Below are 27,039 nucleotides of genomic sequence, written 5' to 3' on the forward strand. Positions count from 1 at the left end.
ACCTTCCTAGTCCTCATTGCAAAGCTTCCCAGCCTTCTATCTAGCTTATTCACAACATAGCCCGTTCTCGGCCTTCACGAAAGCATCCTGTTTATTCAACGCTCTTCCACAATAGGCCCATTTTGCCCACGAAGGAAATTCACGGAATCCCGTTTATTGAACGCTCTTCGACAACAATCGGCCGTCCGATCAGTTGGCCATGCACTCCCCCTCCCAACTTCAACGAGCCCGGATGCCTCGAGCTTCCAGTCCATATCAACCTTCTGTTTCGTCCTCATTGCTAAGCTTCTATCTAGTTTCTTCAAACCTTGGCCATGCAGCTGCCCAGCTTTCAGGCAGTCGCGACGTTCAACTAGCCAGGGCGGTACCTATAGCTTCCAGCCCATATCATCCTTCTGCCTGTCTTCTCCGACTTCCTCATCCTCATTGCTAAGCTCCTGATTGCTAATCTTCCAGCCCATATCATCCTTCTGCCTGTCTTCCCCGACTTCCTCGTCCTCATCGCTAAGCTCCTGATTGCTAATCTTCCAGCCCATATCAGGCATCAACCTCCTAAATCTATCATCAGGCATCAACCTCCTGCCTGTGTTCCCCTACTTCTGTCCAAATCTCAACATGAGGACCCAAACCACGGCAGGTCCCAGTCCCGAGCTTAGTGCCTCGGTCCTAAGCATCATGACTTGGCATTGGGTTTCTGCTTTCGTAAACCGCGGGAATCGCAATCCTCTCACAGTTGAGTATTCGCTCTAATTTCCAATTTTCGGATTACTTGCTTTTACGTGCCAGGTGTGTTTGCAGATGTGTCATACTAGCTTCCATTTGGGTAAATTCAATAGGAGAACGAGTTATACGACATGAACCCAGACGAGGCAACTGGCCGTTGTGAGCATCAATGGAAGAATTCCATTAAACGTCAGGAGCGCACCGGCAAAAAAATATCCGTGTGGAGTATCTTGCGCGGTAGTTTGGGAAGGGAGATGGCCATGGCTGCTATTTTCAAACCTCTCTGGATCATACCTCTGGTTGCGCAGGTATCCTCCTGGTTTATTGGAGCGTAAACCGACTAACGTTCCTTTCCATCAGTTCCTGACCTGAGATGCCTGCACATAATGCAGGTCTTCATACTGCGGGGATTATTGAATGTGGTAGAGGAATCGCAGCATGCCAATGGTTCACTTCCTTTGGAAGCTTCAATGCTGGTATTGGGCATGCTTTCGTCGTCACTGTTGCAAAGTTTTGGCATCCATATGTGCTACACGCGCAGCCAGAAGGTTGGCATGAAGTTGAGGGCCACCGTTGCCACTGCAGTTTTTAATAAGGTTGATTAACCTACCGATTCCTAGCGATATAAAATTATATAGATGCCAGGGGATAAGTAAACCGAACAGAAGCAATAATGGTCCTTTCATAATGAATGAGCGCCTGACAGGTAACAGAGCGAGTTACGAGTAACAATGCAGGTCTCACAGATGGCTTCATCTTTTGAGCGTGCCAGATCACATTTTGGTCAATGCCAGTATCTGCATTCCACCAATCAGACATGTGTCCAGAGCGCTTTTGGGGATGAATGCTTACAAGAATTAGCAGTTCTACATTTAAAGTAATCTAGCAAATTTAACCTTTTGGAGCCTGATAGTTGTGCACTGCATTTTGTCTTGTAGATTCTCAAGCTGAGCACAGCGACTATTATGGAGAGTTCTAGCAGTGGGGAGATGCTAAATTTGATCACCAACGACACCCAAAAGCTTCTAGACGCATCTACTTACTTTCACTTTGGTAGATTTGCTCAGGCCAACAACTACTAGTTTTTCTTGCAATTCTGATTTTGTCCTTGAAGGCAACAGCAGAGCGTTCTGTACTTCTCTCTTTTTCATAATTTATACGAGTATCATGAAGCTGCAATATTGTATGCGATCACTACTTATCATTATGAAGACACATTCTTCATGCCTGTACACTTTATAGTTCTAGAGCAGGGGTGTTGGACGGTCTACCACTACCTGTCTCAAAAGCCTTAACCTTGTCATGCCCTTTAGGGTTTTCAATGAGAGTCTTTTTCATAAAACGTCTCATGAAAGGTAATACATGTGCAATAGCGCAATTTGTGTTGCTTGAAAATGCCAAATACTGCAATCTAGATTTTGATTAATGCACTTTATCCTATCAATATAGTCTGACATCCAAAGGAGATCTTGAGGATCTTTGGGTGTTTGCTACATTTAGCAACAATAGTTTTAACGTAGAATAGGCATTACCTCGCCTGTGGTGATCTTAAGTACTGATCTCTCTCAGTAAGCTACCCCACACGATGATCATTTTCTGCCATTAGAGTAGAAGAGCAGTGCAATAGATATTATTTTACCTGTGTTGTTGCAGACCTGAAGAAGTAGTCGCTCACAACTCACAGCCTCCGAATTGACCCTCTCTCTCTCTCTCTCTCTGGTCTGACTTGTATGGAAGCATAGCATATCCTTACTATGGTATATCTCCTCTCTCTCTCTCTCTCTCTCTCTCTCTCTCTCTGTCTCTCATAGCACATCCTAGACATTGAAAACCTTCTCTCAACCTAGCCTCACGAAAGGGTTTATCCAAAGAAACCTCAATGAAGCCTTGAAGCCATCAAGGTAGTTTCGCCAGCGAAACCCCTTTGAAGTAGGTCTTCCAAGGTAGCTGGCGAAACTACCATAGATAGCACTTTTAAAAGTGGCATAACTTTCACATCCAATGTCCAATTATAGTCATCCAGCCACTCAAATTAATTGGAAAACCCCATTTGAGTACATCTATGGGGTTATATTTTAAAAATTTTGACAAATATTACATGTATCTTATGAGAGTGATATATAAGTCCAAGTTAATACTTATTTATAGTAATTTAAACTTCTTTAGAAACATATCCATAAATATCTTGTTATTTATGATATAAATTTGTTTAATAAGTAATTATATATGTATAATATTATTACTTTGAGAGTGATTATGAGGGATGTTTTCTTAAAGGAATTGTTTTTCCACACTTTTTTATGGTAATAACATGGATACAAAGGATGTCTATGAATAAGAAAATTTATGTTATGTTAAATTGAATGAGTGACAATTTCATATATTTTTATGATAAAGGGATCTAGTTCTCGTGAAAATAAAAGTGTCAAAACCATGTTTCCTAAAGAAATATAATTTTTTAGATCTCTTGAAAAGCACGCTCGAATAAACCTGCTCATAGGTTTCTGCTCATAAAATTGACGCATCCAAATCGGGACTAGAGAAAATGTTATGGAACATCGCAGAAATAAAAGACACAGTATGCTAAAGAGATTTCATGGACCTGTGGAGCTATTTGTACTTAATACTTATGCTTCAAGGAATCTTAGATCAGTTACCGTTTTGTGACTTTTTTATTTGGAAAGTGTAAATAGTAAATAGTTGCTATTCATTTGAGACTCAGGCTTCTATGATTTTCAAAATCATGATGTAATGCTAAGATTATCACATGTGCATGCAGTCTGGTTTTCTGTGGTGGAGGTAACTATTGTTGTGGGATTGGTTATTTATGAAGCTGGTGTTTCTGGCATCCCTGGTGTTCTGCTTGTCCTTCTGACACTGCCTTTATCGGTAATTCTTCTAAAGACCCAGTCTGTAGGAATTTTATGTGGACTTGAATTCTACATGTTGGAAGCCTTCGAAATAGCAGTAGGAAGGTGTCTATCACCCTTAGATGCAGTCAGCAGCCATTTCTAGTGAACTTCATCAGTAGTTCTTTATGCTTCTCATCTCATGCATGTGTGAGCATTGCATGTGCAATACTTGAAGACGTGTATCGTGTTTGTGCTTATGCAGCATGGTGGTGCATGCACCATGCAAATATGCACCTACATGTATGTCTAGGAGCATGTATATATATGCATACGTAGATGCTCTACATATTTGTTCCATGCATGTACACACACACTTTTTTCTTTAGTGAAAGCCAGGATTCTTTATATTACGCGCACACACACACACACACTACTTGGCATGAAATTCCATTCCATAAATGATGAGATCTTTATGACTTTTCCAACAGGTTTGGATGGCTCAAGCAGTCAGGCAGATTCGACAAAAGTCAATCCGGTTTACAGATGCACGTGTGCATGCCCTAGGGGAGATACTAACAGGAATCAAGGTTTTAAAATTCAATGGCTGGACTACATCATTTCTCAATTCTGTCAAAGGTCTGAAATACGTTTTGAGGTTCCAATCGCTTTAGTGAGTGCAATCACAAAGGGGCTTTCGCACAATGTCTTTCACACAACATAATTCATAAGACCTTCTATAAACTAGAAACTGCCTAGAGTGAGAAAGTCCAGGTTGAAATACGTCATCCAGAGCATGAAAGACTCATGGCATAAAAAAGCATGCAAAGTCTGAAACAGCCAAGACTATGGCTGGAAATGCCGAATCATGCAAGAGGGAGACTCATAAAGCTTTATTTGAATGGTCATATAAGGGAAAATTGTTATCTTTTAATGATAGCAATTTTTGTTCCAGGTTTGCGGGATACGGAGTTGCATTGGATTAAAAAGGCTGCCTTTCTTCGGGCCTCCACATCTGTCATAAGAGTAAGTTTTTGCATTTTCTTGAATATGACGTGCTCATTCTTTTAATGTTTTCCAAGGTTTTCATACACCTTTTCAAAATAACATTTTATGCCTGTTCTAATGCAGGCCATGATTACAGAACCTAAGATTCATGAGGTCACCTTGTATAAATTTAGAGCAGTTGCAAACCACAAGCTTTCCTATAAATCCAACCATTTCCAATGTGACACTTCTTTGTTAAGAAATGCATGAATGAGAAGATCACTGAACTTGTGTGGCACATTGCCACAAATGCCATGCCAGTTGACCCAAATCAAACTTAGTCATAGAGAGAGATAAGGCTACATTAGTGTAGTTGAGCAAACTTAGTCTTTTGAGGATCTCTCCTCCATCCACAAAGTAGAGCATACACAAAGGCTACATTAGTCGAGTAAACTTAGTCTTAGAGAGAGATAGGGCTACATTAGTGGCGCAAATATAATTTGCAGATTGGGCTTTTGAGGCTTTGAGAGAGATTTCTTCCATCCACAAAGTCGAGCAAACTGCCTTCCATCCACAAATTCGAGCATCCACAAAGGCTACATTAGTCGAGCAAACTTAGCCATAGAGAGAGATAAGGCTACATTAGTGGAGCAAACATAATTTACTGATTGGGGCTTTCGAGGATGCCTGAATTTGTGGATGGAAGGCAGTTGACTTCTCTCCAAACACAGACTGGAGCACACAGTGTGCCGCTTGTGGTCATGAAGGACGTGAAAATACACTTTCTAGAGACAACCACACTTGCACATCAACTCGATGCAGATTATGCCCTTGCAAAGGCCCTTCAAGAATAGGAAAGAGCTTATAGTATGGCATGGTTCAACAGCGCTAGCTCTGCATTTGCAAGTATTTTCAACTTCACTAGAAGAGAATGTAGCAGCTCCCCGTCTATGGCTTTTCAGCCCTCCCTCCTAGATTCAATCTTGCCCTCCCTACACTCAAGCAGCTCCTCTACCCCTGCACCTCCATCTCCCTTCTCCCAGACAGTTGCTCTGTAGGCAGATACCCAAGCAGCTCATCGCGGTAGGCTTTGGCTGTCCATCCTGCCCTGGAAAAGGGTGCTTCTTTCCTGGATGAATTACACCTGCAAGAAGCTCTATTCAAGGATCTATTTCACCCTCCTTGGCCATCGCTTTCTGCATCACAACAGTCTGAAGTCTGGGCACATTCCAGCTTCATTCCCAACGAGTTTACCTGGCCCATTTTGAGTTTCCTGCAGCTGCAATTCTCTGTACTTTCAGCTGCTCCAAGCACTTCCAGGGTCAGCACAATCTCAGCTGCAATATGGGGAGTTTAGCTTCATTTTTGCACTTTGAAGAGCTTCTTTTCCATACCTTAGCTGTTCTCGAATTCGCATGCATCTGCCAGTCCAGCCCGCACCCCGCCCGTGCCCGCCCTCTCTCTCTCTCTCTCTCTCTCTCTCCCCTAGCTTGTCCTTCTACCTGATCTCAGACCCTCCCTCACCCCTCCTCTCTCTCTCTCTCTCTCTCTCTCTCTCTCTCTCTCTTCCTTCTACCCGATCTCAGACCCTCCCTCAGCCCCTTCTCCTCCCTCTCAGCCCTTGTATCTCCCCCTCTCACCCTTATCCTTGCCTTAGGAGCTCATCCTCATCTCCTTCCCCTTACTTCCCTTAGGATCTCTAGCTCTATCCTTCCCCCTCAACCCTCTTTGAACGATGGGACGGATCTTGCATTGGTTTGAATCAGCCTTCCATCCTTGATTGATGAATGGAAACCCATCCGTTCAATCCTTGTCCACTTCCAATGGCCACAAGAACATCTATTTTCTTAAAATATTGGGTGTTGCAATTGCAAAAGGATGTGGAGCTCTAGAGCTCCACCACACTTTTCACACGCATCCATGGATCCCTCCCTTCTAGATCATGGACTAGGGACTTGATACTTGCAGCCCCATACCTTTGGACCTCGCCCCGCACCTCATTGACATTCAAATTTTGAGACGAGGATTATTTTAGGTGGCTTTTGAAATCCTAGAGCTACAAGTACTGTGCTCAATGCAAGCCCCTTAGAGCTCCATTCTAGAAAGATTTTCCTCAGGCCATTCTCTCTTGGATTCTACCCAGTAGAAGAGGATAGGCAGACGATGTCTCATTTCATCAAATTTCCAGGTCTACCCCAGGTGTACCATTGGCTTTTTGCCACAAACAGAGTGGCATTTGGAGTGGTGACCGAGATCCCCCCCCTCGTGTGCCCTCTTCAGCGTGCAGAGGTGGTCAAATCGGATGGGGTACTTAGAGTTAGGGTCATTGTCTCTGACCCTAACATTTTGGATGATCACATTATGCTCCATTTCCCGGATGGCTCTCTTTCTCAGCACAGAGTTGGAGACCCCAGGCAAATAGAGCCAATGTCAAATACGCAACATCTTTGAGTGCTTTGCTAGAGACTGCCCAAGAAGAAAAGTGTTGTGGGTCTCGGCGGTGACTCACGTGTCGTGGGGATGTTGAAGAGATGTCGATGGAGCCTCCACTCCAAGCTACTCCTTGTGAGAACAATGCAAGGCACGAGTCGTCCACAAGTGTCACTCAAGCGGCCTCTGGATTATTGCAATGTGTCTCCACGCGAGAAAGGGGGAAGGGAAAGAGGGGAGCGGAGAGGAGAGAGGAGAGAGGAGAGAGGGAAGAAGGGAGGGAGAAGGAGAAGGGAAGAGGAGAGTGAAGGAGGATGGAGTGGCAGACACAAGGGCACTACAATGGAAACAAGAGAACGCCCAAAACACTCTCTTGGAAGAGAAGAGGGAGCTTGTATTCAACTTGTGCAAACAACAATGAAGACCATTTGGCCTTTTATAAAGTCATCTTTTGAAGGGAGGACCAACCCTAATCTCTTTATAACACTCTCCCTTCTCATTCTTTTACCATCCTCTTGGGCCCATCTAGCCCCAAGACACAATCCTGGCTCTACGGACTTGCCATTGTCCACCATCAAATCACATCACTTAACCAGCGATGGCATATTGTTAACCAATCTGTTAACATGCCCCCCTTCCTGATCTCGATCTAGTCCTCTGGATCCTACAATGTTCATGGTTGTTGGAGTGTTGTCAATGAAGATAATGCAAAGTAGTCTTGTGTGTGCACTGGGCTGAATTTTCTTTCAGTACATTGCAGCAGAGGGATGTAGTGGCTCCTTGTTATGAAATGCTTGCTGGAAGTATGGATGAGTGATTCATCTGGAACTAGAACCTCAGGGTTTGAGTGAGCCGAGTTGAGTACTTGTGACCATTCAAAGGAGGAATAAGAAAAAGGAAAATAAAAATCTAAGGGGTAAGTTATTAGGAAGAAGCTGTCAGTAGGGATTGATGTAAGTTCCTAGTGGTGTTAGTGTTCGTAAAGTAAGTAAATTGTATTCTCATGCTCCTCTTAGGTCCCATATTTTATTTGAGTGGGACTTCTAATGGATTCTCATCAAACTATGTCTTTGTCATGCCATGTTTGAACGTCCGGAGTTGTGCATGACATTTTGTCTTGCTTCTCTACATTGAATTGTCTTTAAAATCCATTTTATGGATTATATTTCATTAAGGGCTTTGCTTGGAAGTATTTGAGCCCAATAAGGTTGTGGCACCATCTGGAGCTTTATTTGTCTGAGTCATCAAATTGAGAGGAGTCTGAGAATACACATACAAAGCCCTAAAATGAGAACTATGGCTGAAGAGGTTTATAGAAGGGGGATTCTAGGAAAGACTTCTAAGCTAGAACTGAAGAAAATAAAATTAAAGAGAAGAGGATGAGTAGAAGTTAGATAGTTAATGGTGATGTTAGTAAAGGAATGTGAAAAAAGCTTTGAGGGTCACAAGAAACTCATCCAAACCCATATTGTTGTAATCACCTTCACCCTGGAGTTGAATGCATCCTTGAGAGCTGCTTGTGTAGAACCACTTGTCATTCCATGTGTGAACTCAAATTCAAGACCCTAATGACTTAGGCATAAGTCAGTGCCCTGTTCTGTTTTGGCTCTGCTGAAGGGATGTCTTTTTATTGTTAATTGGTGTATTGACGTTCCCTAGTGTTTGTAGCTATCTTCTTGACCAAGGAGCCCTTGGGCTGATGTAGTTGTGAAATTTCACCGAGTATGCCGTGTTGAGGACCTGAAGAGGACTGACCGCCCATTTTCACCTAGTCCTATTTTTACCTAGGACTTCCCACATGTGACATATTGATCAATTGTGATCCAGACCTAGCAAGATCATCATTTTGTAAACCAACAGAGGAATAGGAATTGTATAGCTATTCGTGACCTCATGTAAGTCTGATAATCACCTCGAAGGAGAGTCACTAAGACATTACTGGAGATCTTTGTTGGCGAGCAGTTATCATCTCATGGGCAGCAACGTTGCTTGAACTTCTTTGAGATCCTTGATTGCAACAGTAGGTTCTTGTGGAGTTACTCCATTTTTAGGAGCAGGTTCTTGTGGATCTACTGTTGGCATGTTTCTTGTTGTCAGTGTTGCACCATTGAGTATTGCGATCTCCCACATGTACCATTTCTATAATACTCATCATAATAAAGTGAGATATGTTCGATGTATCAAGTGTGAGTAGGATCGCAATGTCTCAAAGATCTTTTGCTTTTGTTGGGCCCAAGTTTCAACTCAGAAAGTTGTCAGGGATGAAGATAATTCGTTGTTCACATTGGAAGGTTCTTGTGGGACTTCCGTTGTGGTGGGCATTACTTGTGTGGCCGATTCTTGCGTAGCTACCTTGATGATAGATGCCAAATTTCTCAGTAAGGAAGGTTCTTGTGAGGCTCGTGGATTTAGCTTTTGTCTTGGCAGGTTCTTGTGATACTGTCTCTTTTTTCAAGATAAGTTCTTGTGTTACTGCCAGTTGCCTTGAAGATGATGTAATAAATTGACATGCCTTTTGATAGACTTGCGGTCGAGCAGGTTCTTGTGTTGCTGTCTCCCTTTTTGAGACAAGTTCTTGTGTAACTACTCGAGAGGAGGTAGATGAATTCCTTTGCGTATGATCCTTTTGCATTGGTGCTTTTCCCTTGTCCTTGCAAGCATGTGCTCGCTGTTCTTGGCATCTTTGCAGAGTAGATTCTTGTGTGACTACTACTGGCGCATCTGCACTCGTTGATGCTTTTGTATTGATAGATTTGGGGCTCTGCTCCTGCTTTTGCGATGGAGATGGTGTACATTTAGGCTTAGGGCAAGCATGGATGGGTTGATTGCTCTGGTGAGGCTTAGGTACTCATATATAAAATGTGCCAAGGTAATATCCCTTTGCCTCGAGTAGTCTTGTGGGAATCCATCGGTAATGAACCTTCCTTGTTGGATGGCGTTGTCTTCTTCTTTGATGTTGAGGTTTGTTGTTTACATGAGGGGGTGGCTGGCGATGGTGAGGCTTGATGTTTAGGGGAGGGGGTGGCTTTATATGTTGAGGTTTCTTTGGAATCCAAAAATATGATTCACCCTCAAAGTATCCTTGAGCCTTCAATAGATCCTTTCGGACCTCGGACCCATATTTGCTTGGTTGCCTTTGGTCTTCATCTTCTTTCTTGGTGGCGTCCTTATCGAGGTGGGGAGGTGGAAGTAGTTTACCAAGAATGGTAGCTTCCATTAAGGTACCTGCAAGAGCTACAAAAGACTTGCAAGGCACAATGTAATTGTCCAAGAAAACACTCAACATTAAAGAACCAATAATATGAATAGAGGTACCCTCTATGGATTGAATTTAAGAATTACATACTTAAAGGTGTACCTGGCTAAGATGCTTTAATGTCTCCCAAGAGATGAGGTTGTGGCCTGCTCGCCCATCTACTCTGGCATGTATTCGGCATGTTGCACCTGCTGATGTTAGCTCTACCCAAAGTTGAGATAGAGTCATATCTACCTTGTTAGGAGCAAGGGAATTGTCAATTCCTAATTTAATTTGATTAGGTAGTACCGCTCTTATGGTGTAAAAAGGTGTAATGGAGCTAAGTTGTTCAAGGTACATCGTCTGAGTGCTCTCAGTAGTTGATGGATCTATTGCTGTTAGTGTATGCATCCAATCACGTGCGTCTTCTAGTTCTGGTAAAGGGGCACACTATGGTTCATCAAGACTCTTCTCACTATCCTCTTTCTCATATTTTTTAACTAGCTTTACTGGTACAGACCTATCGGTGGTATCCGATTCAGCTGCAAATAGATTTGCAGACATAGTGTGAGTCTTCCATGTTCGGAAATCAACCCTCACGACTTGCTCTTTCCTTAGATAAATGTTATTGGAGTGCCAATCATGGATCAATCCTTTCATACGCAAGAAAGGTCTTCCTAGAATAGCCTCATACCAGGGTTGTTTTGGAAATCCATTACAACAAGGCACACCCGATATGTGAGACCGCAGGTTTTGATTTTAATGTCCTTGAGTACTCCTATGGGATGAGCCGTGCCTCCATCAGCTAATTTAACTACCAAGGAAGTACTCTCTCGGTCGGGGCTTCCCCACTTTTCTGAGCATTGTTTCGTGATGATGCTAACACCTGCTCCTCCGTCTAAGATTGCCATAGCTTTCTTATCACGGAAGGAGATGGGTATCACTGCATTCGAGTCATCACTCTAAAAAAATTGGCCCAATTTGTTGACTGGCACCCTTGGAAGGTCTTGAGCATGATTGGGAGATTCAACGTTATCAAGATTTGTGGGTTGGGGTGTCACTATTTGCCCATTCATCCAATCCGAGAGGTCTCTCCATAGAGTAGGATTACCCCATAATAGTGTTGCGATGGGCATCTTAATCTCAATGGACAGGAATGAGGCTAATCCTGCGATGTCTCGAGGACCAGTCATAGATTCTGTGCCTATTAATTTAGACTTTTCTAAGCCATATAAGGACATGTTGTCATCCTCCTTTAGTTGTTGCAAGGCGGGGTCTTCTTCAAACATCCGTTGCATTAGGGTGGATCCCTTTGTTGAAGGACATGACACACCTTCTTTCTCTATCCTTTCAGGTATTTACAAGGCTTTTGGGCCTCGAGCATTTATCTCATATCTAGGATGAATTATATCAGTACCCTTGCTTGCCTCGAGACTCTGCTAGAATTCCTCTTGGTACTTGTGTACCAATTTATGCGCCTTGGTGAGACCTTGTTTCCCCACCCATGGGTTGGAATATTCATTGTGACCCTTAGGTGTTGTGGCTTGGCCATGGGTTGAAGCCGTTATCGGTGCCTCATTTGCTGGTACCATTTAAGAGAGTATCATCAGAGGAAGATGATGTTGCTAGAGAGGCTATCTCTTCATCTGACCCATCTTGGATGATGACCTTATTTTTTCTCTTCCCAATCTTCATTGTGCCCTTGGTGCTTACTCGTGCTGGTTCAGTTGCATCTCTAGGCTGTGACGTGCTAGCTTTATCTCTTTTGGCTTGTTTGCGAAGCTCTTTATTAAGGGCTTTAGCTTGCAACCTCGTGATTGCATTCAAGGATACTGATGACACTTGGCCTCTCTCAAGGCTTAACAAGTTAAGGCTTGTGGACTTAGATGGCCTTCTCATCCAGCAATCCTTAAAAAGATGGTCCACACCACACTCGGTGCATGATAGTGATGGTGTATTAGACACTGTGCATACGTGATTGGCTGCTTAGATTGCCCCTTATATGGACACTCATTGGCTAGGCGTGGCCCTTGACATGTACGACATTGAATGTTGTGTCTTGGTCAAGTTTATATATCCCATTTTTTGAGGAATCGGTGCCGTCTGGTATAGCGGAATGTGTTGGTCACCTTGTATAATGTAGTGACTTATAATGGTAGACCGATTTGCATTGTTACCATTTTGAGGATAGTTGTGTCCATTGAAGGTAGGTTTGGGGTCTCCCCAATCACTCTTCCACCAATACTTGATTCAAGGGAGTATTCGTGGAGGTGGTGGTTGAGGTCCCAGTACTGGCAAGGGTAATGGAATATTTTGAGCCCTAAATTGTCCTTGATTGGCCGATGTGGCTCCTTGTATTGCTAATTGTGCCTGATTGGATGAATTGGGCGGTGCAGGTAATGGCAGATGCAGCCTTTGTTGATACATGGGTTGAGGAATCGCCCTAGGATAATGACATTGGGATGTGTCATGATTTCCCCAATGAGCACAATGGGCACAATAGAGTATTGGCCTGGCTCTAAGACGAGGGCATTCCTGAGTGGGATGATTTCCAGTGCACACCCCACACCATATGTTATCTCTTTGTGGAAAGAGATGGGGGTTGCTAGGAGCATCTTTCGGTGCTTCTATATTCCATTGTTGGCTCAACTTGTATAATAGATCTGTGGCCGACTCTTCCATGTTAAGCACCTTGGGCATAATGCTTACATCCCTACTTGCTTCCCTTAATGTAGCTGCCGATGTAGATGGGGTAGCAGAGTGGAGATCAAAGGGGATGGAGTTCAGAGCTACTGAGGCTCTAACATTGGAGGGTTCACCCATGTCTGTATCTTAACTCATGGACTCTTCCAAGCTGGATATTCAGCTGATGGTGGTTCTTGCAATGAGAACCGACTTTTGAGCTTACTGACCCTGAGGATGCCAAGGTAGATATGGAGGTCGACAAGATGGTATTTGAGGCACTGTCTTTAGGCCCAAGGTAATCTTGCAGGACTTTTCCTGATCTCAAGATCATGTGTTTATTGGCACAGTGGAGGCCTCAATTCTAGGTTGAGTCCGCCTCGACGCGGGGCCAAGGGTAGAGCTATGGCGACGATCGGCGGGGTAGAGCTACAGCGACGACTGGTGGGGTAGCAAGTCGGCAGGATAGAGTTAAGGGAACTGCCGGTGGGATAGAGCTATGGCGATGGGTCAACGCAAGTTTGACTGGCGGGATACGGTTATGGCGCCAGTCGGCGAGATAGAGTTAAAGCAATGACGGGCAGGGTAGCAAGTCGGCGGGATAGAGTTAAGGCAATGGCCGACAGGATAGAGCTATGGCAATGATAGGCGGGATAGAGCTATGGCAACGACCGGCGGGATAGAGTTATGGCACCGGGTCAACGCAAGTTTAACCGGCGAGATAGTTGACTGACAGTAATTAATTAGGGCAGCGGGTCAGAGACTAACATTTGTTAGATCGGCGGGATAGAGTTAAAGCAATGACCGGCGGGGTAGCAAGTCGGCAGGATAGAGTTAAGGCGACGATCGGCGGGATAGAGTTAAAGCAACGACTAGCGGAATAGAGTTATGGCAATGACCGGCGGGATAGCAAGTCGACAAGATAGAGCTATGGCAATGACCGGTAGGATAGCACTATGGCGATGACCCATGGGAATAGGTCTACAGAAACGAACAGCGGGATAGTCTTATGGCATCGGGTCAACGCAAGTTTAATCGACAGGATAGCTGACTGATAGTATTTAATTTAGGTGGCGGGTAAGGTACTGACATGTGTTAGGTCAGCGGGATACAATTAAGGCAACGGCCGGCGGGATAACGCTAAGGCGACGGTCAATGCAAGTTTGACCGACTAATGGCATCGAGTCAACGCAAGTTTGACTGGCGGGATAGAGCTATGGTGACGGGTTTATCTACTTTCCAAACTCCCTTCATTGATCGAGGAAAGGGGTGGCTTTTTCCTCTTCATATTTTCAAGTGGAGGGTGCTAGCTTTTACAACAAGCTACAATATGTTTACCTACTGACTGTAACTATTCTCAAGCACATGAATTGAAGAGTTTTGCACATAAAATATAGATTACTCGAATTTATTATGAAAGATGGCGACTATGTAAAGACCCTAGCACTTATAGGACTCGCTGTGCTAGCCAACTAGGCTTGTAGCAGCTTACAAGACCTTGATTAAAATCTAAACATAGGGCCACAAGGCCCGCTAGTACCTTCGACACAGTTGACTAGTAACTACATAAAATGACGACACACAATTGGTGAACACAAGCTACACAGGCTGCACACAAGACAAAATGATGTTGAGATAACACTCGAATACAATCTAAAGAAGATGATGACCTTGAGAAGCTTGCACATAGAAGCTGCACAGTCACGTGCTGTAGAGACACCTATATACCAAGGAAATCACTGCCGTATGTGAGGTTGGCTCTTGCCAACAGATAGTTGACTCCATTGTCTCCCAACGCCATCCAAAGGCCACCACGTGCTCATCCTTCCTGCTGCCAGAGGACACCAAGGCCGTCTCCCATGGAGCTCCCCTTGTTTTGTGGAGATGGACAAGAAAAGGCTCTAGTACCTGGAGATATCGTAGCATGCACAAATAGGCAAGAGAACGGAACACGACTCAGGGTAATGGAAACAGTGCTAGACCACGAAAGATGCGAACCCAAACTCTCCACTATGATTCATCGTTCACCCTTAAAACAGTGAACCGCTTTCTTACAATAGGTAGACCTCAAAAGTCACTGCTTACTGCAGCATAGTCGATCCACGTGCCCCACATGCTGTGGCATCTTCACGGGGCAAGGAGCATCTCTAGTAGCAATCAATATGCTACGATATCATGTAGCTAGGGGCACACATCCTTGCCAAGTGACTTCCATGATGCACCTTTGGTAGAGGTTGCCTCCCACGAAGTTTACTAGCCTACTATTTTTGTAATGCCATGCAAATGCACCAAGGGAAATAGAGGGGAAATAGAGTGGGAGCAGGGGAAATAGCACTCCATGCTCTAGACCTCATGGTGCTATTTCCCCTGCCCTTGAGAACCATTGATGTGACATTTCCTTATAGCCATCTATCATTTCCCCTCCATTTCCCTTGGATCATTATGTCATGCGTGAAGGGAAAATCGTTCAAACTAGGCTCCTCTAAGGGAAAAACATCCAAATTAGCCATCCTTATTGCCCTCCTTTTCCCCCTCCATGACGTAAGGCCCTAACTAAAGCTAACAGCCCTCGATAAATTGAATGGGGAAGACAAAAGGTTAGAGAAAAACAAAATGTCACCATCTGCTAAATACTAATCACCATCAAAGAAATCAATCGTCGTCTTTGTCCAAATCGATGACAGGAGTCTCGTTTCAGACACACTGTGCGAAATCACCTTCCTAGCCATTTTCAATAACGCAAGCCTTGTTTTTTGTCTTTATGTCGAATGCCTTTTTGTAGCAGAATTTCTTGACATGCCCATCACATCTACAGTATTCACACAACAGTGAAATCTTTTTTACCTCCATTGTCTCTGGCCTTTCTTCTCTCCTTAGCTGCATAAACTGGCTCAATACCTCCTATCATATTCATCTCTGCTCGTCTTTCCTTGCTGAGAAGTATAGACACTACATCATGGAAAGCCACAGAATCAGAATTCAATCTTAGGATGGTTACAGTTTCGGAATACCTAGGTGGTAAGCTTGCAAGTAGAACCACCTTTGCATCATCATCTTCAACTCAAACTGAGAGGGCTTGAAGTGGCTTGAAGATAGCCTGCATCTTGTTGAGATGAGTGGTCAATGAGTCACCTTCTCCCATCTAGAGCCCAAAAAACCCATATTTGAGCATAATCTTTGAATTCCTCACTCTTGAACCGAATAAAGTCTGCAGTATGCTCCAACTTTGAGCTGTTGTCATCGTCATATCAACATGATGGGAAATAATCCATGCCTAAAGCTCGTCCTAGAAGTCTCAAATCCCTTTCATTTTTTAAATCCGAGGTTTGTGTCTTTTCAAGTCCTTTCATTTTTTAAATCCGAGGCCTGCATCTTTTCAAGTCCTTGGTTATTAGCAGGCTTCTTCTCCATTCCTAACATGACCCCCAGAGACCTTTCTCCATGAAGAGAAGTTGTACAAACAACTGCCATGAAGGAAAAAAATTTCCATCAAATTTGACGACAGAAGTATCTAGTAAACCGGATTTAGACCAGGATTTCAACCCACTTTCCATTTTGACTGAGAAAAGACTGTTGACAATCTTCTCACAGACCCTCACCGATCAGCTCTAATTCCACTTGTTAGCTTTCACAACAAGCTACAATATGTTTACTTACTAACTTAAACTATTCTCAAGCACATGAAATGAAGAGTTTTGCACATAAAATGTAGATTTCCTGAATTTATTATGAAAGATGGCGATTGTGTAAAGACCCTAGCACCTACAGGACTCATTGCGCAGCTCGACCAGGCTTTGTAGCAGCTTACAAGTCTTTTAAAATCTAGACATAGGGCCACAAAGGCTTGCTAATCCTCGACACACAGTTGACTAGTAACTCTCTAGTAACCACATAAAATGATGACACACAGTCGGTGAACACAAGCCACACAGCTGCTCACAAGACAAACTGATGCTGAGATAAGACTCGACTACAATCTGAACAAGATGAAGACCCGGAGGAGCTCACACACAAAAGCTGCACGATCATGAGCTATAGAGACACGTATCTACCGAGGAGATCACCACCCACATGCGAGGTTGGCTCTTGCCAACAGGTAGTTGACTCCATCGGCTCCCACCGCCATCCAAAGGCCACCACCTGCTCGTCATTCTTGATACTAGAGGACACCAAAGCCGGCTCTCATGGAGCTCCCCTCGATTTGTGGAGATGGACAAGAGAAGCCACGGCCTGGAGATATCACATAGCTAGGACTATGATAGCTTTCGTTAAAGCAGGTAAACTTTGTGGGGGGTGACCTCTACCTAAGGTGCATCACAGAGGCCTAGGCATGTTTCATAGGAATTCTTTATGTGCCTTGGCAGACTTTGGTGAGGAGGAGTTTGTGCCCTCCACCTTTGAGGATGCGGTTATTGGCTTTCCTATCAATAGTGCATCTCTTGGGACTCTCTTGCCTGTGGATTTCCCTACTCTTGCTCTACAAGATAAAGTATCATGCAGATGGTGCAATTGAGAAGTACAAATCCCATTTAGTTGCCAAGGGGTATGCACAAGAAGAGGGGATAGATTATGAGGAGACTTTTGCTCCAGTGGCCAAGATGACTACCATTCGCTCTGTCATCTCTCTTGTTGCGTTTTATGGTTGGTCTGTGTACCAGATGGATGTCAAGACCGCCTTCCTCAATGGGGATCTCAAGGAGGAGGTCTATGTGCTCAGCCCCAAGGTTTTGTTGTTTAGGGACAAAAGTAGAAGGTATGCAAGCTTAGGAAAGCCTTGTATGGGCTGAAGCAAGCGCCTCGTGCATGGTATCATAAGATACATCAGTTCTTGCTGTCCCAGGGCTTTATCAACACTCATACAAAGCCAAATTTATATGTTCTGAAACAAAAATCATATTTGGTCATGCTTGTACTTTATGTCGATGACATCATACTCACTCGCAGTAATTTGCAGCAAATTGCAGTAGTGCAGTCTGTCTTGTGTCAGACTTTTGACATGACAGATTTGGGCCTCTTACACTATTGTCTTGGCATTGAATTTTGGCAAACCCAAGGGGGTATTTCTATGTCACAAACAAAATATTCGAAGGGGTTGTTGCAGAAATTTTAGATGGAGAATTGTAAGCCTGTGGCTACTCCATTGGAAAAGAGAATCGAGCTGAGTAAGCATGATACAGCTGAACACTTTGATGGCACATTGTACAAGCATCTGGCTGGCAGTTTGATCTTCTTATGCTCCACACGGCCAGCCATTGCCTATGCCATAGGGCTTCTTAGCTAGTTCGTGCATTGTCCCACAGTCACGCATTGGAATGCAATGAAGAGGGTTCTTAGATATGTACAAGATACACTTTCCTATGGGCCGCATTATGCTCTAGATGGTGACATTTCTCTGAGTGGCTTAACTGACTCAAATTTGTCAGGGGACATCGATGATCGCAGGTCCACTTCCGGCTATTGCTTCTCATTGGTCTCAGCGTGCATCTCATGGCTCAGTCTAGAGTATTTCAGCCATATCATTGAGGGGGGATCTGTAGAGATATATACAATGATATGGTGGTGTAGGATAGACTAGGACTTAGTCTATTTTTGAGTTTTAGTGTGTTCTAGTACTTGGACTATATATACCAAGTACTTGTTCTTCATTTGGTTGAACATTTCAGTTGGAGTTCACTTGTGTTCACTTCTTATTCTCTTGTGTTCACAATCCATCTACATTCTTGTTCCGACATGTTTTTAGATAATCGAGTTATGCTTACTATTTAAAAAGTCGTAGAAAATGAGATAAGAGAAACAATTTTTTTATACAAAGCTAAAACTTTCCATACAAGGGCATGAATGGATGCAAATACTTGAAAATGGTTCTATTCTAGGAATATATTGAGCTGGTTGATAACCTAGACCACCTATGTTGTTTGTTTTGCAGGATGCTGCAACCCCTGTTGCATCATTGGCAACATTTGGGGCATATGTTGCTCTACACGATGGACACATTAAAACAGTGACTGCCTTTACAATTCTAGCATTGTTTAGTATTCTATCTCGAATATTTTCAAATGCACCCATAGGTAAACATCGAAAGATTATAAAAACCTTTTGATTTAATTATTTTAAATCTGATATACAGACAGCATAAAAGGAATTTGTATTTTTTCTTTCAAACCTAGGAGAATGCTAGTTTCCACACATCTGAGGACCAAATCATATGTCATACTATATTGTTTGCAGTGATATAAAAAACCCATATTATCCACACTCTATAATACTTTTGTTAGCTCTGTTATGTATTGTAGCCCTGAAACTATAAAATGCTCAGTCCTATCATATCACTTACATAATGGTCTCATTTATTCCAAAGGAGGTAGCAACAATGTAGTGTTTGAGTGGAGGCCTATTACTCTTTTAGGCTAACACAATAAGTCTACTTTTGCAGCCCCTACTTATAACCTTATTCATGATACACAGACGGGCTTTGTGCATGGAAGAAGCATTTTTTATAATAACTTCTCATTTTGGGAAGCTTCTGAGTGGGCTATGCAGAGCGGCCAGAGGTTGACCATTCTCCTCGTAGAATTTTTTTTCCCCAGAGAAAAGAAACTTCTATTAATCCTTCAAATCACTGTACAAATAGCTTCCAAAAGGAGCTGGATATGGAAAGTACAGAAAAGAAAAAGGTTGCTAGCATAGGAAAGCCATTCTGTTTCCGGATTTCCCAGCTCATTGCCGGGAGTTATTCCCATATGCATTGGTTCTCATATGTGTGTGTGTGCTCTATATAAGAGCTGTACTTGTCACTTGTCACATCAATCAAGTATCAAGCCTACAAGCTCTTTGGTCTACATGTGAGTACTTTCATTTTGTTCATTACTCTTGCTATTTCATTTCCATTTCATTATGTCTCTCTTTGAGTATCATTATCTCTCTCCCTACCCTACCCTCTCTCTCTCCCCCTCTCCACCATGCACCTTCATGTGGTATCAGAGCCTCCTTTCCTACCTTTTCCTTGTCCATGCTCAATCTAGAGGATGAGGGAAGCCTGCAAATGGAAGCCATCCTCTCCTCTATGATTGAGCTCCCTTCCACTCCTCCTTCTCCCCATCTTGTTCTCTTCTCACCTTAGCCTCTCCATGAGCTGCTCTTCTTCAACAAATTCAAGCTTGGAGCTGCTGCCATTGGTGAAGCTGCTGGTCTTGGAGCTCTTCATCGTGAAAACTTCACTCTAGACCCCCTTTTTCAGGAAGTTTGTGGCCTCTCTCTATGGGCCTAAACACAATTTTGGACAATTTAGGGTTTGGTTGAGGTCGTTTTTTCAGCTGCCACCTTTATCTCCACAGTCGCCCATCTCTATTGCTGCTGGACAACACTCTGAACAGCAAATCTAGTGCTGAAATCTGAGAACAACAGTCAAAACTGTGTTTTTTGACCTAAAAGTCGAGTTTTTAAATTGTAGGTTGGATACACAGTATTTTTTGGCACTTTCATGATCAAAGAGCTCCCCTGAGTGTTGCTAGGACACTTTCCTGCAACAAATTTTGAAAAGCCCTAAAGTTTTGAAAACCCTAATTTTTAAAAGAAACCCTAATTTCGTGAATTTAGGGTTTTTGACTTTTGCAGTCCTTTGGCATAATTGAAGCCTCTGACATATAATTTTTTTGGGGATTTCCCGAAATTGATGTAACTTCATTACTATTTGGTGAATTCATTTGGGCATTTTGCCTCCTTTGGACATAATTGCTCAAATTTGAGGCTCTACTCCGATCTTGGTGACTCACATCGCGACATTTTGAGAGTCATCATGTGATTGCTCTTCGTAGCTGCTCCAATGGCCGACATCGACATATCATTCGGGGCATTCTCGCCATATTCTTCACTGACGTACTTCTTCGGATCGGGATGTGCACTCTTATGTGCAGCAACTACTTGGGGTCATGTACGGGTTCTCTGCCCTCACTATGCATAAAATAAATGAAATATATTTTTATTTTCTATGATTTTGGTCAATAAAGATTCTCTACCTTGAGTAGCTCTCTAAAATGAATGTTTGAGGTGTCAATAAAGGTTCTGAGCCTTAGATAGTCCTCCTAAAATGATGTATTGATTTTATATTTGTCATCTGTGACTCCATGTCCCTCATTAGTCCCTAGAGCCAAGAGGGGGATGTATTGTGGGAGCCATGTATTGGCTTTGATACGTCTATTTATCAAGCCTGGCATGTGAGTTCTAGGATGTCAGTGCATTGGTCTCCTAGACCAGTGAGTTAGTCATGCATCCATGCATGATGAGCCTCTGAGCCATGCTAGGTGAGCCTTTGAGTCTATACCATGCTCACTAGCCTCTGAGCCATGCTCACTTGCCTTTGAGTTATCATGGGAGCCATGTTTAGATGACCGTCGTTGTTATGTTCTGTACTTGGTTCCGTTCCAGTAGTCACTCACCTTTCCTCGATGGGGGGGTGTTAGGAAATGGAGTCAAGTTGAGTCAATTTTGGTTTGTTCTAGTGAGTCCTAGTGTGAGTTTTAGTCTAGTGTGTCCTATGGATGCCACGTGTCACATTGGGAGTTATTTTATTACATTGGTACTCATATGTGTGTGTGTGCTCTATATAAGAGTTGTACTTGTCACTTGTCACATCAATCAAGTATCAAGCCTACAAGCTCTTTGGTCTATATGTGAGTACTTTCATTTTATTCATTACTCTTGCTATTTCATTTCCATTTCATTATGTCTCTCTTTGAGTATCATTCTCTCTCTCCCTAGCCTATCCTCTCTCTCTCTCTCCCTCTCCACCATGCACCTTCAACTAGGATAGCTTCTGGGGAGACCAACTAGCCTCCCATCACCGGACTGCACCGAGCAACCCAGATGTTCCAAGCTGTAATGCTAGACACTGTCCCCCAAACACTATCCTCTGGTGAAGGTAGCGGGCATGACCGAGAGGGCAGCGATGCATCGTAGATCTCTATCCAAGAGACCTATTGTCCATGAATCTTGTATGCTAGTGAGACTAGGTCAATCGAGAATACGTGTCCTCCCTTTGTAAGCCAGGCTACCATCTCCCGAGTGAAATCCCTCAGCATCCGCTATGTACTAACCATGATCCTAAGGAATGCCAACCAGATCCTCTGTGTGACCGAGCATCTCCAAAGGCTGCGGGCAATGCTCTCCAGGACTCCTTCTGCTCAGTAGATGCACCTGCCATCTATCCGCATCTGCTCCAGCTAGGGGCCGATGGATAGACTCCCATGAGCCAGCAATCATAAAAAATAAGAGATCTTGCGTGGTCATAGATTGGTCTAGATTTGAGGCTAGAAGAAGCGAGAGATAACCTCCCTTGGGACATCCTGCTCCATCGAATTTGTTTCCTTGAGGGTGTCCACGTTGTTGCCTCGAGCTATAGGTGGTGCCAAATGCAAGTCATATAAGCAAGAAGGAGACCTCCCCTACTCGACCTGATTACCCTACTTGGGCTGGCCAAAACCACTCTCTCGGTCCTCACTAGATGTTGCAGAGAGGTATGCCCTCCCAAAGCCACAGGCGCCATACTACTTCCTCTGGGATCGATAAGACTCTGGTGGGATATATCTGCCAAGTCCTGCCCAAGCGGCCCACTATCCTAACCCTTTGCCACTCCAACCCCTTCAATGCCACCTCTGCCTCATCATCCAGCTCTGTCTCTGCCTGCAGTAAGCCACATGGTCCCACCCTATAGAATCGGCTATGATAGGATACAAGAGACTCCTGAAAAAAGCGTATCCTGGGAGGTACCCTTGTTCGTAAAAACTGTCTTGACCAGCAGCACCCTATGCCTAGGGCAAAATCACTGTCTGCCAAGCCACCCTTGCTTTGGTGTTGTGCGTGCCGTTCGATCCCCGACTAGAGGAAATTCCGCACCAAGCGTGGTAGTTGTTTCATGCATCCCCGATGGAAACACCAGCATGAGGCAATGTACTAGGATGTGGAAAGGAGTACATGATTCTTGGCCCGTGAGTGAGAGTTTAGCAGAGCTCTAGTACAAGAGCTTCCACCTAACACTCTCTAGGACTGTTGGTCTGAAGTGCTGCTCCGTCAAGATGTCAATGCCTACCTTGCAGCCCAAGTATCTTGCCGTCTCCCCTCTCGAGATCCATTGAAAGCCAAAATCAGCTCCCCAATGTTGAACCTCCTAGATCTTCTTCATGCCAGTGAAGAAACCAATAGATTTTGGTCCAATTTATGCAAGCTCTGGAAGCCTCGTAATAAATGGATAGGACCCCTCTGACCCTCTCTAGACCAAATGCAAAGCTGTCCACATAGAGCACTGTACCACCTGCAAACTCAAAGTCTAGGAGCTCCTCCTCCTGCCTGACGGAACACACATCCTTGTAATCCAAGTGCTTAAGAATGCAGGAAATAGCCCAAGGCCTCCGCCACAAAGAGAATAAGATAAGGGGCCAATGGGGCAGCCTTGCCTCACTAAATGGGAAGAGGAAAGGTCTCACATGTGTGGCCCCCAATAATCACCTATGGCTAGAGCTGCCTGCATAGAGAGCTGAAACCCCTCTGATCCATCTCTTTGAGAAGCTGAGTCTCTGCCTAGTCCCCTCCAAGAAGGACCACTCCACTCTATCATATGCCTTCTCAAAATTGAGAAGAAGAACGATGAGCGGTTGCACCTCCTCCCTCGCCCAATCCATTGCCTCCTTGAAAGTAAAGATGTTATCAAGATTCTACGCTCCTGGACAAAACCGCTTTGCATCTCGTGAATGATATTTGGAAGGTGGGGTCTTAGAACAAACTCAAGACCTTAGCCAAGATCTTGTAAGCTATGTCTAGAAGGGTGATTGGCCTCCATGGACGAATATATGATCTATCTCCCCCCCTTTGGAGCAGGTATATCCAACTTGTGCTCAAGGAATGCGGAAGCAAGGGAGAAGACCATCTTTATTTTCTCATTTTGCTGCTGCTCCTCCCCCTCTAGCTGCCCTCTCCCCTCAGCCCCTCCCTCTCTTAGCCCTCCCTTCCCCCTGCCTCCCTTCCCGGCTTCTCTCTCCCCACCTCCTCTCCCTCTCTAACCGCCTCCCTCCTCCCCCTCTCCGCCTCCCCTCTCCCCGCCGCCTCCTCTCCCCCTCCCGTCTCCCTCCTCTCAGCTTCCCCTCTCTCCGCCTCCTCCCTCCTCTCCGCCTCATCCCTCCCCGCCTTCTCTCCCCCTTCTGCCTCCCTCCTCTCTGCCTCCTCCTCCCGTCTGCCTTCTCCTCCCCAGCAACCCCTCCCCACCTCCTCCCTCTCCGCCGCCTCCTCCCTCCCGGCAGCCCTCCCTTGCATCCTCCTCCCGACTGCCTCCTCCTTCCCGGCAGCCCTCCCTCTCATCCTCCTCCTCATCCTCCCTCTCTTCCTTCTCCTCCTCCTCCTCTCCTCAGCCCCCTCCTCCCTCTCCTCCTCATCCCCCCCCCCCCCCCCCCCCCTCCCCTCCTGCTCCTCCTCCTTAGCCCACCCTCTCCTCCTTCCTTCCTGGGAAGCTTAGTGCGGAAGGAACTTCTTCATGTTCGAGTTGGCCTCACCCACCTCGATTGGCGATGGCTCTGCCTTCAGCCAATCTCCGTCCACTCCCACTGGCCACGAAAACACTGATTTTTTCAAAAGACGTTGTGCAGTAGCTTAAAAAACACACAGAGCAAGAGAGTTCGAGAAAACTTGTTGCTTGCATCCATGGGTCCCACCCTTCCAGATTACAGGCTCTCCGCTCTACTTGGAGATCTCTCAGGGCACCTCACAGATGTTCGTCTGCTTGGGTAGGGATTCTTCTAGGTTGTTTTTGACTCCTTGGAGGTAGCAAGTATAGTGCTTCAAGCTGGTCCATTAGCACTGAGCTCGAGGAGGATTTTTTTAATCCCTTTCTCATTGGGGTTTGATCCTGTCGAGGAGGATAGCCAGACGACGTCACTCTTCATCAGATTTCCTGGCCTTTCTCAAGTGTACCATCGACTTTTGCATTCCATTGGAGCTGCCTTTGGGATGGTTATCGCCCCGCTCCTTGGGATGGCTTTCTCAGCAGCAGTAGAGGGAGTCAAGTCGGATGGGGTACCGCGTGTTAGGGTCATTGTCTGTGACCGGAACATCTCAGATGACCACATTATGCTTCAGCGTCGAGATGGCTCCTTCTTCAGACAGAGAGTCGAGATTGCAGGAAGACAAGATATGTGTAGGATTTGCAGGACCCTTGGGCAATTTGTCAGAGATTGCCCAAGGGAAAGAAAGAAGAAAAGACCTAAAAGGTCCACAGGTGCGTCTCATAGCTCCACCCGGACCTTCCTCATGACCAGCTCCTTATCCTACCTCTTCCCGCATTGCTAGACCTTCAACTTCACAGCCAAGACCATCATCCTCTCGTCCTGGTACTTCTTCAGCGCAGCCAGGACCATCAGCCTCTCTTCTTGGTACTTCTTCAACGCGGCAAGACAGTCAGCACATCCTATCTCTTTCATCCCCCGTTGGGTACCTGTCAGAGTTGGTGAGCCAATTCCACCTCAGGTTATCACTGATGGCGCTGCGGTCTTGGTTTCATGTGCACATGAGACTGCTCCTGCTCCTTCATGTGTTCATGTGCAAGAGCAGTCACCTAGGGAGATCCTTATGAGAGAGACCTGTGCTTTACTTGAGTATAATGCCAAAGTCATGGCCGAGGTCATGCAGCACCACCCTCCTCTTGCACTTCTGTCTACACGTAACGGAGGTAAGGGGGTTATTTGTTCCACTCTTCCATCTACAGGGCTCCTTCGCACTTGCCTGTGCATGGGAGCTTGCTCTAGGAAATTGGACTTCAGCAACTTTGTCGGGGGTTTAGAGGGAGAGTAATCTGTGTCCGTGCTTCGACGGACCACTGTCGCCACCATTGGCTCAATCCCTACCCTCTATGCTCCTATTGTATGAAAGAAACACCTACATCACAAAGGTCGGCGCACTGCTAAAGTGTCTAGTAGTGGGGTCTTTGGTGCCTTCTCTTGCTGCTGTGCAGGATCCTGCGGCGGCAGTGGCCAAGAAGTCTCTTCTCTGGAGGGGCCTGAAGAATGTTATGAGGTGAAGGGATCTCTCTTCATATCTCGTGGTATGCCTACCTATGGGTTGCCAACCTGATCTCCCTATGACTAGGTAGCTGCCTGTGCTTGCTTCTTACGGTTGGCACGTTGCCATTGGTTCTTTCTGACCCATTTACTCCACTTCTTTTTTCCCACCTTGGTCCACCTTCCCTCCGAAGGCTCAACCCAGGGGGTTCGAAACTTTGTCTACTATCCCTGAAACTGTTGCTGCTGTGTCTGTGTTGGTGGCCTTTGAGTCCCATCCTCTCTAGTGTCATCATGTTGTCCCTATGTCTCTTGTGAGAAGGGATGCGCCATGTACAAGCCTCCCGTACAATCTCTAGTTAGGTGTCCCTTCTGCCTGCACTTCAAACATTGAAGCTAGAGACCTCCAATGGCTAGCGAAGAGCACCTCCCTCCAAGGTCTCCAAGAGAATCACCACTAAGAGGTTATATGGGTTCTCTATGTAGAAACAAGAATGGAGAAGAGTTGTGAACATAAGAAAACAAGAAGTAAACACAGGTGGACTCCAATTGAAATGTTCAACCAAATGAAGTACGAGTATTTGGTATATATAGTCCAAGTACTAGAGCACACAAAAACTCTAAAATAGACTAAGTCTTAGTCTATCCTACAGCACCATATCATTGTACATATCTCTACAAATCCCCCCTCAATGATATGGCTGAAATGCTCTGGAATGATCTCAGAAGCACCTACAATACCTAAAGTACCATGGTTGCACAAATTCATCCACATATGGATATAGCAACCTCTCGGAGTACAAAATAAAACATGGTCATTTTACAGCCCCCCTAGACATTGTTTGAATGTCTTGTATCCCCAAGCCATTGTAAGAGATTACATAGATATGGTGTTGTAGGCAGAAAGTCAACCCTATGGTTGACCAGTAGTACTTGGGTACTATATATACCAAGTACTTGTATTGTTTCATTTGAACATTTCTATTGGAGCTTTCTTGTGTGTGCACTCTTGCTCACTTGTGTTCACAACATGTCTCCACTTTGTTTCTACATTTGGTATCAAAGCGCTTCCGTCTCTAGACTCTAGGGCCCATTC

General features: G+C 44.8%; 1 pseudogene; it reads left to right on the forward strand.

Annotated features, from left to right (window-relative positions):
- The first annotated feature begins 615 nt into the window (after window positions 1-615).
- The window catches only part of LOC147888992 (uncharacterized), a 341,849-nt pseudogene continuing 315,425 nt past the window's right edge, over window positions 616-27,039 (forward strand).

Source organism: Dipteris shenzhenensis, chromosome 21 (assembly GCF_047967505.1).
Source record: "Dipteris shenzhenensis isolate YYH24624 ecotype China chromosome 21, Dip_SZ_1.0, whole genome shotgun sequence".
In the NCBI taxonomy this organism is placed as follows: domain Eukaryota; kingdom Viridiplantae; phylum Streptophyta; class Polypodiopsida; order Gleicheniales; family Dipteridaceae; genus Dipteris; species Dipteris shenzhenensis.